Source organism: Pelobates fuscus, chromosome 10, assembly GCF_036172605.1.
Source record: "Pelobates fuscus isolate aPelFus1 chromosome 10, aPelFus1.pri, whole genome shotgun sequence".
Classification (NCBI taxonomy): Eukaryota; Metazoa; Chordata; class Amphibia; order Anura; family Pelobatidae; genus Pelobates; species Pelobates fuscus.
Genome location: NC_086326.1, coordinates 99,512,034 through 99,531,426, shown reverse-complemented (window position 1 = coordinate 99,531,426; position 19,393 = coordinate 99,512,034). Strand labels below are relative to the sequence as shown.

Genomic DNA, 19,393 nt, shown 5'->3' with positions numbered 1-19,393 from the left:
ATAGGGGCTATAGTGTGTGTGAGGGGTGCAATATGTGAGTGTGTGAGTGGTGGAGTGTGTGTGTTAGGGGTGCAGTGTGCATGTGTGTGGGACAGCTTGTGCGGGAGGGGTGCAATGTGTTTATGGGGGTTATTTGTGTGTATGGGGGGGCAATTGTGTATATGGGGGGCAGTGTGTGTATGTGTATGGGGGAAATTGTGTGTATGGGGAGGCAGTGTGTGTGTATGGGGGTTAATTGTGTGAATTATTATTATTATTATTATTTTATTATTTATATAGCGCCAACAGCGCTGTACAATGTGAATGGGGGGTAATTGTGTGTATGGGGGTCAGTGTGTGTGTGGGGGGGGCAGTGTGTGTATGGGAGGCAGTGTGTGTGGGGGAGGCAATTATGTGTATGGGGTTAGTGTGTGTGTATGGGGGGAGTTATTGTGTGGTGTGGGGTATGTGGGGGTGGGAGGGCAAATTCATGAATATATAATTTTGTTTTTTTAACCCTTTCAGGACCGCTGACGGTTCAGGACCGTCAGCGGTAAAACGTGCGTTTGGACCGCTGACGGTCCTGAACCGTCATAACCAGGGCCGGACTGGGGATGAAAAGCAGCCCTGGAAAAAAATTCCATACCAGCCCCGTAATGCATCACGCCAGCATAGTGCGCAGATATGGAAGCGGGAAAAAAACTGAAAACTAGCACTCAAACATGAAAGAAATCGTTTGTGCATGGAGGGGTGCTGTGTGCGTGAAGGGGTGCTGTGTGCGTGAAGGGGTGCTGTGTGCGTAAAGAGGTGCTGTGTGCGTGAAGGGGTGCTTTTTATGTGTGGAGGGGTTCTGCGTGCATGAAGGAGTTCTGTGTGCGTGAAGGTGTGAAGGTGTTCTGTGTGTGGGGGGGGTTCTGTGTGTGTGGAGGGGTGCTGTTGGTGGGGGGGAGGAGTGTAGTGTGTGTATGGGGGGGGTTATAGCATTGATATATTTATATAAAAAACCCTTTTTTTAATCCCCTCCCCCTTTACCTTTGGTCAGGGCCCAGGGGGGAGGGGGAACTTTTCAATCCCTGGTGGTCCAGTGGTGGTGCGTGCTGTTCAGCCTGCAGCTCCTCTGGCTGCAGGCTGACTTCGCTCTTCTCCCGCGAGAACGGCAGGCAGGTCGGAGCGTTGCCATGGTAACGCACGGCAACGCTCCAACCTGCCTGCTCGCGGGAGGAGCGTTCTAGCTTGCAGGTTCCTGTCAGACCGGGTAGGGGAACAGATGCTCCCCTACCCAGTGGCATACACATGACCTATGGGGCCCCGGTGCGAAAATTGATCCCTGGGCCCCCCCCCGCATGCTTACTCTGCGCAGGCCGGGGCCGCAACACATGGCGGCGGGCACCTGGTCGCAGGGGTTGCAGGGTTGCGACCCCTGCGACCGCGGTATGTACACCAGTGCATGCAGATGCACACACACTTAACCCCTTAAGGACCAAACTTCTGTAATAAAAGGGAATCATGATATGTCACACATGTCATGTGTCCTTAAGGGGTTAAAGGACCACTACAGACACCCAGATCACATCAGCTCAATGAAGTGGTCTGGGTGTCAGGTCCCTCTAGTTTTAACCCTGCAGCTAAAAGCATAGCAGTTTCAGAGAAACTGCTATGTTTCACTGAGGGTTAATCCAGCCTCTAGCGGCTGTCTCACTGACAGCCGCTAGAGGAGCTTCCGCGATTCTAAGACACTGAACGTCCATAGGAAAGCATTGAGTAATGCTTTCCTATGGGCGGTTTGAATGCGCGCACGGCTCTTGCCGTGCATGCGCATTCGGAGCTGAGTGGCGGAGGGATCCCCAGCGCCAAGGGAGTCCGGTGCTGGAGAAAGGTAAGTGCTGAAGACACACATACACTCTCACGAACAGACGCATACACACTAGCTAACAGACACACACATTTACTAACAGAGACACACTCAGCGACAGGCATACATACACACTCACTTACAAAACATACACTCTCACTGACAAACACACACTCACTAACAGACATCAAACACACTCACTAACACAAACACACTCAGTAACAGACTCACTGACACTCACTAGCAGACACACACTCACTGACACTAACACTAACACTCATAGTAACACTCACAGTAACACTAACACACACAGTAACACACACACTAACACTCACAGTAACACTAACACACTAACACTCACAGTAACACTCACAGTAACACACACACATACTAACATTCAGAGTAACACTAACACACACACACACACACACACACACTAACACTCATAGTAACACCAACACACAGACACACACACACACTAACACTCACAGTAACATTAACACTCACAGTAACATTAACACTCACAGTAACATTAACACTCACAGTAACATTAACACTCACAGTAACATTAACACTCACAGTAACATTAACACTCACAGTAACATTAACACACACACTAACACTCACAGTAACACTAACACTCACAGTAACACTAACACTCACAGTAACACTAACACTCACAGTAACACTAACACTCACAGTAACACTAACACTCACAGTAACACTAACACTCACAGTAACACTAACACTCACAGTAACACTAACACTCACAGTAACACTAACACTCACAGTAACACTAACACTCACAGTAACACTAACACTCACAGTAACACTAACACTCACAGTAACACTAACACTCACAGTAACACTAACACTCACAGTAACACTAACACTCACAGTAACACTAACACTCACAGTAACACTAACACTCACAGTAACACTAACACTCACAGTAACACTCACAGTAACACTAACACACACACACACACACACTAACACTTTTTTTTTTTAATTTAATCCCCCCAGCCTCCTTACCTTTTGGAGTGCTGAGGGGATTCCCTGGGGTCCAGTGGTGCTCCTGGGCTCCAGGGGGGCCGGTCACCCGGCGGGCAGGCAGGCTGGCCGGTGCGCGAGGGAGCACTCTCCCCTGAGTGCTTCCTCTTCAGCTCCCTCGCGCGCCGCGTACTGATACCGGCGCCGGAAGATGACGTCATCTTCCGGCTCCGGTATCAGTGCGGTGCGCGAGGGAGCTGAAGAGGAAGCACTCAGGGGAGAGTGCTCCCTCGCGCACCGGCCAGCCTGCCTGCCCGCCGGGGGGCCCAGCCTCGGGGGGGCCCCCAGGAGAAGAGGCTGGCCCCCCAGGAGAAGAGGCTGGCCCAGTGCCACTGCCCCAACCCGGTCTGCCAGCCCGGCCACGCTACATTCTGTGACCGGCAGGAGGGGAGCGCATCCCCTCCTGCCGGTCACCCTGTAATTGCGGCCCGGGCTGGTGCACACTAGGCGGCCGCGCACCGGCCACCTAGTGTGCCGGCCCACCGGGAAATTTCCCGGTGTCCCGGTGGGCCAGTCCGGCCCTGGTCATAACGGTCTGGGGCTACTTACCTGATCGCCGTTGGTCCCACGGCGGCGATCAGTGCTCCACCCGGTCCAGGGGGGTTGCCTGTCTGCCCGGGCAGTCCCCCCTCGGCAGATCAGGACCCCACGGCCATGTGATCACTCGATCACATGACCGCAATAGGTGTCTGTGTATCTGCCTGCAGGGGGACTGTCTGTGCTGACAGGCAGTCTCCCTGCAAGTGAAAAATCAAAAAAAATAAAGTTAAAAAAAACCAGTGTAAAATCAGTGTAAAAAATAAATAATAATATGTGTATATATATATGATATATATACATGTATTATATCTATATATAATATATGTATATGTATCATATATATAATGTCATATTAAGTGTATTTTTATATTTATATATACGTATATTAATATAAAAATACACTTATATTTAAATTACACACGAATATATACAATATATATAATTGCTATATATATGGTATATATATATTATTATAAAATACAATTAATATGTTAATAAAAATAAATAACAAAAAATAAAAATAATTTTTAATAATTATAAAAAATATTTATATATGCAATTTTATTCTAACAGTATTTTGATATATATATATATATATTTATATCAAAATATACTTAGAATGTAATGATATATATATCTATGTATAAATAAATAAATAAAAACAATACGAAATATACATATGTCCATATACATAATTACATAAATAATTTCATAAATATACACGTAGACGTCAAATATATAAATATGTATATATATTAAAATTCTACATGTGTATTTATGTAATATTTTTACCTAATTAAGTAATTTTAATGATTGCAATTTGAGGGACCTGCCTGCCAACCCAGGCCGAAAGTCCAGATAATTTAATTTGCTAGCACTGTGTTTAACCCTGTAACTTTCTATGACACCCTAAAACCTGTACATGGGGGTACTGTTTTACTCGGGAGACTTCGCTGAACACAAATATTAGTGTTTCAAAACAGTAAAACATATCACAGCGATGATATTGTCAGTGAAAGTGAAGTTTTTTGCATTTTTCACACACAAACAGCACTTTCACTGAGGATATTATTGCTGTGATACATTTTACTGTTCTGATACACTAATATTTGTGTTCAGCGAAGTCTCCTGAGTATAACAGTACCCCACATGTAGAGGTTTTATAGTGTTTGTGAAAGTTACAGGGTCAAATATAAGGCTTGATTTTACTTTTTTTTTTATTGAAATTTGTCGGATTGGTTAGGTTGCCTTTGAGAGCGTATGGTAGCCAAGGAATGAGAATTAGCCCCATGATGGCATACCATTTGCAAAAGAAGACAACCCAAGGTATTGCAAATGGGGTATGTTCAGCCTTTTTTAGTAGCCACTTAGTCACAAACACCGGTCAAAGTTAGCGTTTCTTGCATTTTTAACACACAAACAAATATAAATGCTAACTTTGGCCAGTGTTTGTGACTAAGTGGCTACTAAAAAAAACTGGACATACCCAATTTTGAATACCCTGGGTTGTCTACTTTAAAAAAATATGTACATGTTAGGTGTGTTTCGGGGATTTATGACAGATAACGGTGTTACAAGGTCACTATTGATACATTTAAAATATATATATATTGAAACAGCAATTTCCTACTTGTATTTATAGGCCTATAACTTGCAAAAAAAAAGCAATAAAGCATGTAAACACTGGGTGTTTTTAAACTCGGGACAAAATTTTGAATCTATTTAGCAGTTTTTTTCATTAGCTTTTGTAGATAAGCAAAAGATTTTTCAAGTAAAAGTCCAAAAACATGTTTTTTTTTTTTATTTTTCACCATATTTTATTATATTTTTTTTAAATACAATATTGGACATAATACAAATAATGGTATGTAAAGAAAGCCCCTTTTGTCCTGAAAAAAACAATATATAACTTGTATGGGAACCGTAAATGAGAGAGCGGAAAATTACAGCTAAACACAAACACCACAAAAGTGTTAAAACTGCTCTGGTCCTTAACGTACAAACATCGCAAAAACAGGCCGGTCCTGAAGGTTTTAATTAAAAATTCAATGTTTATATCCCCCTTCCCTACTTACCTTTGCCTGGGAGGTGAGACATTCCCTGCAATCCCTGGTGGTCCGGTGGGGAAGCCCTGGTGGCTCATGTGGTGACAGTGAACTATAGCAGCCTCAGGTTCTCTACCCCCACTCCCCTGCCCTATAGTGTTCTTTCCCCCTCCCCTCCCCCATAGTGTTCTCCTCCCCTGTCCGATAGTGTTCTTTCCCCCCTCCCCTGTCCCATAGTTTTCTTTTCCCCCTCCTCTATCCAATAGTGTTCTTTCCCCCCTCCCCTGTCCCATAGTGTTCCCCATCCCCTTCCCCATCCCCATCTCATTGTGTTCCTTACCACACCCCCTCCCCTGTCCCATAGTATTCCTTACCACCCCCTCTCCCCCGTCCCATAGTGTTCTTTTCCCCCCATCCCCTGTCCCCAGTGTTCTTCCACCCCCTTCCCAAAGTGTGCTCCTTACCACCCACACACCCCAGCCCCCGTCCCATAGTGTTCTTCTTTACCACCACCACCCCATTCCATAGTGCCACTCTCTCCCCCCCTTCGTCCCTACCTCTCTTTGTAGTGTAGCCGAGCGGAGCAGATCGCAGTACAGGAGATTCAGTTTCCTGTACCTGGCCGTAGTGACAGGAAGTTCTATGCTAACATCAGGAATCCTAAAGGGACTCTCCGGTCAATATAACAACTTCATTTAAATGAAAATGTTATGGTGCCAGGGAGGCTCCCGGGCACACTCTTACCTTAAGATGTTAAACCATAAAAAAGGAGAGCTACTTATTGGCTTAGAGCCTCAGCTGACTGCTCTAGCCAATCAGCAGTGCCCCTGCCCAGCCACACACTGCGTCTCCTGTAATTCAGTTTCAGAAGCCAGATGTCGCTAAGGGGGAATTTGAGATTGGCGCTGATATCAACCTTTGGTATTAAACTATTCGAAAAACAGTTTAACCTTTTTTTTCAATTTAAATTTTTTATTTTCTTTGAAACAAATGTATGGGGTACAGAAGAGAAGAGGGGTTGCAGTGACAACATAGGGGTGACACATTCACATTTCGAACATTGCGGTGCTGACATGTTAACATGATAAAGTAGGAGTGTTGTATGGGCAGCTGAGGGGTTGTCACCATTTTTACAGCTCCTACGGTGCTATCTTATGTCGGTTACGAAGTTACCCCTGTGGTTAGTCGCGGGATGTCCTACGAGTTAGGTGTATGTCGTGGAGATGCGTGTATTTCCGTGTTAGTTTAACTTTTTAAGGTAAGAATGAGCCCAGGAGCCTCCTGGGACTATAACTTAATTTGTTGTTATGGTAACCGAAGTTAATATGCTAGCCTCTTCACCAGTCCTTATGATTGTAGCCACTTCTCAGCTGAAACATGCCTAGGCAGTAGCCTACTCTCCATGAGATGGAGGCCAAGAATATGACCTATTTGGACAACGAAACACACAGATGATGCTCTGCTCACCCAGGCCACCACGTCAGGTGCCTGAAGGAATGAAATGATTGGAGCACAGACCTGGGTTGATTTGAAAATGAGGTATGGGTTGTTTGCCTTTCAGTTTCTGATGATCGCGTATTAAGCTTTTCAAATGCGTGTAATAGCACAGCTTTCCACTCTTTTCATCGACAACTATTCTTCCTATGCCCACTGTTGAAGTTAAATTCCCCAAGAAATGACCTATCACTAAGCTATACGAAGAATGTGGAAAACATAGGTGACATTTCCAACACTAGGTGGCACTATTCCAGTCCATAGGCACAATGAAACAGTATGTTTAGGGAATGTTACAAGAAATATTACTAGCAACGTTTTTGCAGACTGGACAGACTTTCTGGATTGCACACAGCTAATGCATATTTTTATGTCAATCTTTCTTTTATTGAGACAGACGTTATAAATGGTACAGAATAAAGAAAGGGAGACTTTAAACATGAGAAACTCCTAAGCGAGTCAGCCACTTTGTCAGGAAAATGCACATTATTCAAGCAAGATGTGCCTGAGCAGGCTAATGCATATTTTTAATCTATATGTATCCAAAAGCAATCCTTTTGGACACCCATTCCCCTGAGCTCTTAGTTGAGGTCCTCTCACTATTATAGTTTACTAACAGCTGTAGGGATTGCAGTTGAACAGCCAAAACAAATCCTATAATTACATGGTTTTAAGTGCGGAAGATATAAAGCATATGTCCTCTATTGTCTTTCAGTGTATTGTCAAAACGATTAGTCACAAGACTTACATTAAACACAGTGTTCACTGTTTTGAGATTCATGTCCACTTTAAAAGGGCACACTATGCACCATAACCACTGCAGCTCACAAGTTGGGGCAATGTGAAGCGAGGAATGTATTGGGAGGCAACAATAAATGCAGTATATACATACATATACATAGTTGGGGCAATGTGAAGCGAGGAATGTATTGGGAGGCAACAATAAATGCAGTATATACATACATATAATTTGTTACCTGGTTTACTTTGAAGAAAATCCCCTTTTTTATTTTATTTTATTGTTATCGCTATGTATTGGATATGTTTTGTCTCTCTTGAAAAATAAAAAAGAACCCTATGTTGAATTTTGTGAGGTTTACCGTCTCTACACATTTCATCAGCTCCTTTTGCCCAACTTTTACCTTATTGTATTTCTTCAAGCTTTTTTTTTTTTTTTTTTTTTTTTTTTTTATGAACATGAGTTAATCTTTAAAGGGACACTCCAAGCACCATAACCACTGCAGCGCAGAGCCCTACACTGCATTGGCTGAAAGCAATCAACTGACACTTTCAGACAATGACCTAGCCGTGCAGTGCAGGGCTTAGCTCACGAGAGCAAATGGGAATGTGAAAGCTCTGGAGTGTGGAGTGTACCTTTAATCCAAGCCATCATAGCCTCTATCCCCTTACTATGATCTATCATCATCGTTAAGGAAAGCAGCATATTTACCTGGAGAAACGTCTGGTCTCCTCATGGTAATTAGATCAAATCTGGTGGTACTTTGTCTTTTCACAACAGAGGAAACATTATTACATCTGACCCAGTTTGAAATAATTTACTATAATTCAAGAGGCAGAGCTTGAAGTGACGCATACGAGCAAATCAGTTCTTTTTTTCCCCCATTATTTTTTAATTGCACAATTTGATATAAATGATTTAATTTCAGTATGTGAGCAGAAATAAAAGCTGAGAAATTCAGAGATTATATACATAGGGTTGCCATATCCACCATGTATTCCTGGACACACATAATTTCAGCAAGGTGATTGGCAGTACATGAAAAGGCTGCCCTGTATTATGGGTAATGTAGATGCTGCAGGATTCCTGGTTGATTTATCACCTGATTTATTGCCTGCAGCATGTGACTTCTACATACTGCAGTGCTGCACTTTCTGTATGTTGTCCGTCAATATGTATAGATGGTCCCAGAAAACATGATGGATTTTGTATCCCTACATATACACAGTGACCCTTTAAGGACCAGTGATGATCTACATTCCCCACTCGGGACATGTCTCTGTCAATTGCTTTGGCAATAAACATCTGCACCAGTGAAATTTTTGTTTCGTACAAATTAATTCGTACTAAATAAAAATTTCGGATGAAATTTGGTTAAAAAAATAATTCGTTTTTGTCCATTAGGACCAAAAAAACACTGCGCATGCGCAAAAAAAAAAGACAACGCTCCCTCCTTGTAATAAATAATATTAATTCCTACCCCTCCCCCCCACCGCATTAAAACCAATCGAGGTCACTATGACCCCCATACTAATAAAAGGGAGATTAACTCCTCCCACATGCCCCTATGCCACGAGTAGGGGCATGTAGCCTAAACAACAAGCAGCCAGTGGCTTCTCGCTGTCATTTAAAACTACTAGTGACACACCTTACTCCAGTGTGCGCGCAAAACCCACGCGGATGTCCTCCTAGTCCAAGAAACACACCTCACCACCCGTAAACACTTCCACCTCACAAATAGATACTACAACCAAAGCTACCTTGCCAATTCACCTTAAACAAAAACCAAGGGGGTTGCGATCCTACTCAAATGCACTTGTCCTCTTAGTGACATCACCATGTCCACTGATCCACACGGCAATATGTGACCATAACAGGGAAAATAGGCACTAATACCTACGCCTTCTGCTCCCTCTATGCAACCACCACACCAAACCGCACATTCTGGCAAACCTTCTCCCTGCACCTCGCAATGCTCCGCAACACCGGATTGATACTGGGAGGCGATTGCAACGCAGCCCACTACCCAACACTGGATAGAACCACCACAACACTAGGTAATCCACGACCCTTAAAAAATGACACCCTCTTCACACAGTTCCTCACATCACACAACCTCATAGACATCTGGAGAGCCCAATACCCCTTCACAAAAGATTTCACGTTCTATTTCCATACACACACTGCATATTCACGGATACACCAATTCTTAATTTCTCCTAACGTCATGTCACAGGTCTCGAAGACCGAAATCGGTTCCATAGTGTGGTCAGATCACGGGGACATAACACTAACCCTAACCCTCCACAATCTCATGCAACAGTGGACTGTGAAACTGAACCCTCTATTGCTACATAACACAGAAGTGGTCGACACAATCACTAAAGACCTAAAAGAGTATTTTGAAACAAATGCCCAAACAATGACCCTATGGGACGCCCACAAGGCGGTAATACAGGTAAAATTAATTAGCCTGGCCAGAGCACAAAAAAACACAGAACTCAACAAATTACGGATACCATGGCGGAAATTCACCCCCTAGAAATGCTACACAAGAGACACCCACAACCAGACACCCTAGCCAGACTGACAGACAACAGAACACTTAAAAGCCTAACTATCAATGGCACCGCAAAAGCGCTAATATGGCTCAATCAAAAATATTATGAGAAAAACAACAAGGCTGACACCATGCTGGCAAGATGCCCGAAACAAAGAATAGAAAGCAAGCGGATTTTGCAAATCCGAATGCCTACAGGGCACACCACGAACTCCCTTGAACGCATCAGGGAAGTATTCCAACAGTACTTCACAGACCTATACATCCACTCTAACCCAACCCAGGCAGAAACAGAAACTAAACAACGCACCACCCAAAAATTCCTAGATGCTCTAGCACTGCCCTTCCTGTCCCCGGAGGCCAAGACAGCGGTGGTGACAAAGGTCACGGTTGATGAAATGGCAACAGCGTTAGGTTCCTTCAAACCAAATAAGAGTCCAGGACCTGATGGATACACAGCCCTATACTACAAAGTTTTTCCGTCACCAATTACTTAAACACCTCTGCGCAGTATTCAACGCCCTATTAAAGGGCGACAGTCTCCCAGTAGAAATGGTACTGCGAATATCTGCCTCCCTCAAAGCCAAACAAAACGTATGACGAACCAGGCCGCTTTTTCCTGATATCTCCTAAATGTTGAACTTAAACTCATGACCAAAATCTTGGCAAACAGACTCAACCCACACTTAGAAAAATGAATACACCCGGACCAGGTAGGGTTCATCCCCAACAGGCATGCTATGGATAACACCTTCAGAGCAGTAGACCTGATATGGTAAACTTAAAACTTCATGTCCCTCAACGCAGAGAAGGCATTTGACCGCCTTCTCTGGCCCTTCCTTTTCCAGACCCATAAGCACTTTGGCTTTCCAACTGAATTCATAACATTCCTTGAGACCACTTATCGCCCATCACAAGGAGCTCTCCTCCTGCCAAATGTCGCACCACCTTGATTCACAATAACGTGCTGTGGGGGGTTAATTCCCCTGCAGCACGGAGTCTAGTAAACGAAAGAACTGAAACAAAAGGGTAATGCATTCGGCATTTGCCCTTTCTTTTCACTTATATTTCATATGTAGGACTTTTGTTTACGTTTTAGTAAACGAATGTGAAAAATTCCGAAATTTTGGACGAAATCATATTTGTACGAAAACTAATGCACATGTCTACTTAGCAATCTCTGTCTATCTCCTCAGCCCTCTCTTAGCTCTACCTTAACATGATCTCATCTTCTGTAGTAATCCTGCTATGATAACTTTAGCTTTCTATTAAATATTACTGCTGTAATGAAACGTGTCAGCTATTCCATTAGCTCTCAGCACACAGTGTGCATGTGGTTAAAGCATCAAGATACTGATAGACTCGATATTACCTGGCAACAAAAATGATTCTGCAGTGGTAATGTGGAGCCAAGAAGTAGCTAACATGGTTAACAGAATTACCAAACATTACAGATTAAAATCAGAATCAGATCAGTCCTCAGAGTCTCAGCCCCAGTCCTCCAGTTTGAGGTTTCACAACTTTTCAACTAGCAACAGCATGAGTGTCTCAGGTCCAGAGTGACGGAGCACTTAAAGAAGATGGTGGGTATGTACAGTAGGAGTTATTAAAATTATTAGTAACAGGCAGCACAGTGCTCTGTATTGGAAATGTCCCCATCTCATTGTCACCCCTCGGCTTCCCTGTTTTTTTTATATATATTAATGATATATTTGAGCAAATTCCCCTGCTGAATCAGCCCTCAGGCAGTCACTATGGCCAACAGTGTGTCTCCATTCATGGGCAGCTGGCACTGCTGCCTGAATGGCAACTCAAAGGAAATTCCTTCTTAAAGAAAATTAGACATGTGCAAAACCTTCTGAAACAGGGCAGATTTCAAACCAGCCACTTATTTTGACATGTCTAGATGCTCTCAGGTAAGCTTCTCCAAACAGCTACTAATGAGGGGGAGAAAGAATATTAGTTTTTCTAAACTATACTCAATGCTTTCCTATGGGGATTCCGGCAACGCTGTAGGTCCTCATGCATAGCGTGAGGACATCCAGCGTAGTTTAGACGACCAAAAATAGTCTAAGAAGCCGGAAGTCCCTCTAGTGGCAAGGGTGATGGGAGCTGGTTCCCAGACCACTTCAATGAGCTGAAGTGGTCTGGGTGCCTACATGGTCCCTTTAACTAGTATCTCACTTGGGGGGTTTGTATTTTTTTTTCCATTCATTTGTTTTAAGCTTTGTGTTTTTATTTTACATCTAATAAAAAATTTCAACATTACGTTTTCCTGTGGGAGTAATCATTTCTTTGTTTATGGTGATACTGTTGTATTGCCACAAATAGTTCTCTTCACTGTCTACTAAACAGTGTTACACCATAGAAAACTATAAATAAAAAAATAAAAAAAAACAGTTTCTGTTTCAGCACCTTCTACACTATAAATTACATGCACCTTATAGAAGAGAGGTCTGAATCTCCCTAAGGATCCTGATGTGCTACACACCAGAGCCAGATGATTTATTGGCTCTATCCTTGTGAGTGTATAGAACTTACTTTATATTTATAATATAACACTTCTGTTTTTTAAGTATTAATCTGCACTATTTTCCCCCTCTTTTTTTTAAATTTATAGACTGTTGTTCCACCAAGATTGAGGGAAGTATATGTATTATTCATTTTGAATAGCTCCATGTATTGTTTGTTTTATGAGCAGTTAATTCCAATGTACAGCGCTATGGAATGTGATGGCGCTATATAAATAATAAAATAATAATAATAATAATAATAATTAATTAGACCAGCAAACTGGTCATCTCTTTGGCAAACTACCTCAAGATGTTGTTCACAAAGTGTCAGGGGAACTGATTCCCCTGTCTACCCGTCTGATTCCCCAGTCTACCACGGCCTCACATTGAGAGAAGTAGTACGTATAATGGAGGATATGCATATAATATTTATAATAAAAACATTTTTAAACTGCTGTGTTCTCTCGTACATTTGCATCAGTTTTGTTCAAAAGCGCCTCAATTACAATACGTTACTCGACCTTTATACATTTCAAATATGTTTTAAAGGTCTTTTCTGTAAGAAGCCAAACTAATCCATGACTTCACCACTTTTTAATTATTTTTCAGATTTATTTTGCTCTTTTATCCCTGATGATTTTACGTCTCATTATATTTACAAAATAAAACAAATGATTCGCAGGGGGGAAAGAAAAGACTCTTTTGCTAACTGAAGGATTTTTTTCCTCTCAAACAAAAAGGAGGCTGCTTGCCTGTCACTGAATACTGTTGCTTTTACAATGACTTAGAAAAGTGTCGGGAAGAAAGAGGTGTGGTACAAAACTGTCGGAAATAATGCAAACAGGAAAAATGTGGTGAACATGAAGAAAAATATTGGTGCACACAGAAAATGTGACAATATTTTGTCATGAAAATGGCCATGGCCATACTAAATATATAGTATTTATATCTAAGATGAGAAATACAAATTAAAAACATACTAAAAATAGAAAATGCTTGAACTCTTTAACATATATAATACTTGTCGGTTTTAACCTCCGATATTCATCCTATACAGATCATATTTGTCTAAATACCAGTAAATAAGAGGTAGATAATTTGAGAAATGCAATCCTTTCTTCTACGTATCATTATTTTTAATTGGACATCAGAGAAAGTAAAGATGTGGAAGAACAAAAAAAGCATGCACGGAATGCAGGATTCAGGCATTCTGATTTACCCAGAGCAAATCTTATGGGAACAAGAGAAAAAATAAATTAATGTAGCATTGTCATGGCTGCCGCACTGTCATTACTGTCATTACTGCATCCGTTTTTTTGTTTTTTTTTATCGCTCGCCTGACTCCTATACACTGCATTGTCCAATCACCCCCAAATGCCTCTAGATCCACCATTTCACCCTTTTTTTTACAGACTCCTTTCTTCTCCTAGTCTATTTCCTAAGTGCTGCCATTTTAGTGTTCCTGGAAATGACATTTACCTCATTGCCTTTATGTCCCCTTACTAACTCGCGTGGTCAAATTCCAGCGCACACCCACTTCACAGGATGTTAGGAAAAGTCGAAAGAGGCATTGCGAGATTACGGAGGAAAGGTGTATTCTGGGAAAACGGTCCTAGACACAGAAAGTGGATCTTACTTAAACTGCACCCAGAATCTACAAGTCAAGAGTAAGAAAAATACATAAGACTAAGTAGTTCCTATGGTATAGCATGGAGTGGTATGATCCCCATGCTAGGATATGCGGGTGGTGCAGGTCTTCTCAGTATAGATATGGAACGAGAAGATAAAACAATCTAGTGCACACCATCGTGTGAGAGTACAAAAACAAATGGAAAATTACTCACATGGAGATGAGCAAATATGGTGAAAATAGGTGATTTAATATTGGGTTACAGTTATTGGTTTTACTCATTTTTATTATATTTTTATAATAAGTAGTTTTTAGAATAAATAGTTGTTTTTATATCAATAAGGTACTTTTTTTTTTTAACTTGGACCCACTCATCTAGGATTGAGCAAACCATATTTGCTCAGATGGAGAATGGTATCTTTATTACTTTGTAATCTACGTTGCAAGGTATTGTATGAAGGATTAATCCTGTTTTCGCCTATTAGAATATGCATTGATGTATTCTAATGGTATAATTCGGGATGTCCTGTTCCTTATGAGACCTTAAGGTCTGATCCTGTTTTATACAAATCATCCCAATCCTATCAGGCCATTATTTGTCTTAATTCCGTCAGGAAGGTGAGAGACACAACACAACACACAATAGCACATGAATAATACTTCATAAAAATGCAAATCCCCATATTGCTTTCACACTTCTTACTGCTATCAATATACAGGTGTTAATTAGCCTAATCATGTTAATTACATTAATGGAAATACCTAGAAATCCACCTCAAGTAGGAAACATGAATTCAAAACATGCTTTAATGACATGTTTCCGGGGGGCGTGGTTTCGGCTCCGTCTGTGATGGCCGCTTGAGGAGAGAGCTCCGCTCCGCCGAACCCCCGCTAAAGCTATAATAAGCGGCACTTCAGCATTGATGGGGCGCACAAAACGCCAGGAACAACCCCAGACCCCGGGGAACCCCCAGCAGGGACTTATTGACGGTTTCTTACAACCGCAGCCCGGAGCAAGCGGCGAACCAGCGGGCCCCAAGATGGCGTCGGAGCCACCTCATGCCACAATGCACAGCGCATTGGAGAGAATTGAGGGAACCCTCGAGAAACTAACATTGGCTATGGCCACGAAAACCGACTTGCAAACCATGGCAGCCACAATTCAGGAAGCCATGCGGGCGGAGGTCGCAGGGATCCGCGCTGACCTTACAGCACATGCAGGCCGTATTACCACGCTTGAGGAGACGGACACAGCCCTCGCGGCCCGCATGGCATCTACCGACACAGCAGTGGCAAGGCAAGGTGAAATGCTGCTGAACATGCGTCGCCACCTCGAGGATGTGGATAACAGAGGTAGGCGATGCAATATTCGTGTGCGAGGTGTGCCTGAGGCTGAGGGGGCAGAAGATGTGACTGACACCCTTAAAGAGCTCTTCCGCTTCGTCATGCACCCGACATTATTGCCACAAATTGATTTCGATAGAGCCCATAGGGCCCTGCGCCCTAGAAACTCGGAAGATGGCCCGAGAGATCTCATATGCTGCCTGAGCTCCTTCCCGATGAAGAACAACATTATGGTTAAAGCCCGGGAGTGACCCTCCTGGCCCTTTCGGGGAGCTCAAGTGTCACTCTACAACGACCTCTCCCCTATCACCTTAGATGCCAGGCGAGCCCTCCGCCCTGTGACAGCAACATTACGGGAACACAACGTGGTTTATAAATGGGGCTTTCCCTTCGCACTGATGGCACGGCATCGGAATCGTTGGCTTACTCTGAGATGGCCGGAAGAGGTGCCGAGTTTCCTGGGGGAGTTGGGCCTTCCACCACAGACTGTCCCTAACTGGATCCTGAGCACGCTGGGCCCACCCCCGAGACCACGACGAGATCCACGTCAACGAGTAACCGGTGCCCCTGCTTCTTCCCAGCCCGGTCGGTATGGGAGACCGACATCACCGGAGGAGTAGTTGCCTCCCTCTCCATCCCCTGCAGATGACCATGTGGACCTCCACGCCGCATTATCCCCGGCGGTTCCAGTTCATCCCACGAGAGACAGCTGGCACCGTAACAGGTACCCCCCCCATTTAGGAACCCCACGTTTACCTCCCCCATTTCGTGAGGAACATGATGCGCCTACAGCGAATTTTAAGGTACTTTGGGACATATTGTTGAAGTCGGGGGTGGGGGATAACGGGGTGGACGGGCTCCTGGATGGGTGTGCCAAGACTGTACATATAACACCCCGCTTACATGTTGGGACACTTGGACTCCAGCTTGACGATATCGCCTGTAATGGAATGGGATAGTGAACCCTTGGGTGGGGGGCTGTGGTGGGGGGGACGGGCCTGGGATGCAGCTTTTCACTCCGTTCCACTTTCCTTACTAACACATTGGGACTCATCGTTAATGGGATTTTCAGGATGTGTTGGACCTACTCTTGGGGTGGGGGCTGGGGGGGATTTGTGGGGGGACGGGGGGTGGGGATCCGGTGATGCTCAAATCTATCATATGCCTTAACCCGATGATGTGTACTGTCATACATAATGTGTTACATGCAATTGACCGTTATAACTGCTTGTCTGTTATCGTAGGTGCACCTTGTGACTACCGGTACACCCATCCACGTAGCATATGTGAATTACACTCCTAATAATCATACTCACGGACACACTCTAGGACGGCCCCCCCCCCTCCCCTCCCCCCCCCCACGCCCCTGGAGGCATGACATCTCACACCATAATGGCTGGAGTGGACGGTGCGCAACCCTGTGGAGGGTGGACCTGGGTGGGCTACTATGGAGGGACTCCCGGGGTTACGTAGGGATGTCATGACAACGGGATCCCATACACATTGACGCTCCCGGGGACTTAATGTATACACCCTGACCATCTTGATTGCTTCACACACCTGACACACGGGTGGAAAAGGACCGCCCAAGACATGCTGAGAGGGAGTGACTCAAAGGTACCCTGCTGGGGGAATCACCTGGGGGACACTGAGTTCCTTTAGACACAGCTAATTTGTATAAGATTCTTAGCGCATCCATCGCTTATCCAACGCCTGATGCTTTTGTATCCTCTTACTGCTAACGCCCTATATCGGGGATAGTCCTGCCTTGGTGGCATAGCGCTGGGGGGCGGTTAGGGGCGGGAGCCTATGGACCCTCTGTGAGATTTCATTTGAGCGGAGCTCGAGACACACTTCCACACTCATACACTCGTGCTACGTGTGACGCAGCCGCATAGGGGGTACCTCGGATTCCTGGGCTGGTACCGGAACGAGGATCCGCTAGTGTCGGTTGCTGCACGAGAAAACCCCCCCCCCCTTTACCTGGAGGGAGGGCATAGAGCTGGACTTCGTCCAGACTCTGAGAGGGTATCGACGATAGGGATACACACCTCCTTTTAACTACCATAGTGTTAACCAGGACCGCACCCGGGACGCTGACTCCTGGCTTAATATTCTACCTTTCACATCTGCCTTATACCTACTGCTCTGTATCACTTTTCTATAATCCTCCTTTCTCTCTCCCCACTCAAGCATCGCACTAACTGAACTACTGACTGGGGGCCTTCCCTAGAGCTTTTCCGTATTCTAATCACCGATAACCCCGGTAATCATGGCTTATCGCTCCACGCCCCTGAGAATCATCACACAGAACTGCAGGGGGCTTAACATACCAGAACGCAGAACACACCTTCTGAGAGAACTGAGGAAAAAACATGTGTCGATAGCCCTGCTACAGGAAACTCACTTCAAGGAAGGGACGCAACCTAGGTTACAGAATCGACATTACCCCAGTAACTACTTTAGCAATCACCCCACGTCACACAAAACAGGAGTAGCCATTCTCCTAGCGACAGATCTCGGATTTGAAGAACTGGATCGGATGCAAGACTCGTCGGGGAGGTACCTCTTCCTTAAAGGTGTTATTGCTGGCAAAATCTACACAATAGCTACCATCTATGTGCCCAACAAGAGGCAAGCTCCCTTCCTCCGAAACGCTCTTCAGCAGCTGGAAGACTTTTCGGACGGTATCTTAATTGTGGGAGGTGATTTTAACACTCCACTGGATCCAATATTAGACTCCTCAACGGGACACAGCTGCATACCTCAGCGTACCATTAAATCCATCCGACAGTCGATGGAAGATTTGAGGTTGGTGGACTGCTGGAGGGCACTACACCCGTCGGTGAAGGACTTCACCTATTATTCGGCACTCCACAACCGTTATTCCCGTATTGACTATCTCTTTGTCGCTCGGGAGGGCCTCACGCACCTACGGGGAGCCGATATCACCCCGGCTACTTGGTCGGACCACGGTTCTGTAGAAATTGAGCTGACCTCCCCTCTATTCAAACCGGCAGTCTGGAACTGGAGACTGAACGAAACCTTGTTACTAGATCCGCACGTCAAGGAACAGACGCGTCAGGAACTGGAGCAATACTTCCTGGAAAACGACACCCCGGATATCTCCCCGATTTCCCTATGGGAAGCCCATAAGAGCGTGATTCGCGGCACTCTTATCCGCCTTGCCTCCCAGAAGCGGAAAGCGTTTATGCAGGAACTAACTGAATTGCACAAGGCAATCGCGACACTAGAACGCAGCCACAAGAGATCCCAACTAAACGCAGTGTACGGCGACTTAATGGAACATAGGAGGAAATTGAGAGCACTCCTATTGAAAAGACATCTACGAACAGTACAACGTAATAAAGGATTTTATTATGCCCACGCCAATAAAGGCGGCAGGTATCTTGCGAGGCTACTGAAGGGCCCTGTTCCTCACCGGCAAATCCAACAGCTTCGCCTGTCCACGGGGGAGATCTCCCCCTTTCCCGAAAAGATCGCGGAGGAATTCAGGACTTTCTATGAGAAACTTTACAACCTATACCCACCCACAACGCACGCAGAAGCTGCACGGAACCGCTCAGTGATCCATGACTACCTCTCAGAAGCAACCCTGAACGTCATGGACCGGGACTCGGCGG

The 19,393-nt window shown here is 44.5% G+C and overlaps 1 protein-coding gene across 1 annotated transcript in view; it reads left to right on the top strand.

Moving 5' to 3' along the window:
* The window catches only part of TUBGCP2 (tubulin gamma complex component 2), a 151,569-nt gene extending 133,983 nt beyond the window's left edge, over positions 1-17,586 (top strand). Inside the window, exon 19 of the transcript XR_010085590.1 lies at positions 17,575-17,586. The gene's annotated coding sequence lies outside the window, so the exon portion shown is untranslated. The remainder of the gene's footprint in view (positions 1-17,574) is intronic.
* Positions 17,587-19,393: the final 1,807 nt, after the last annotated feature.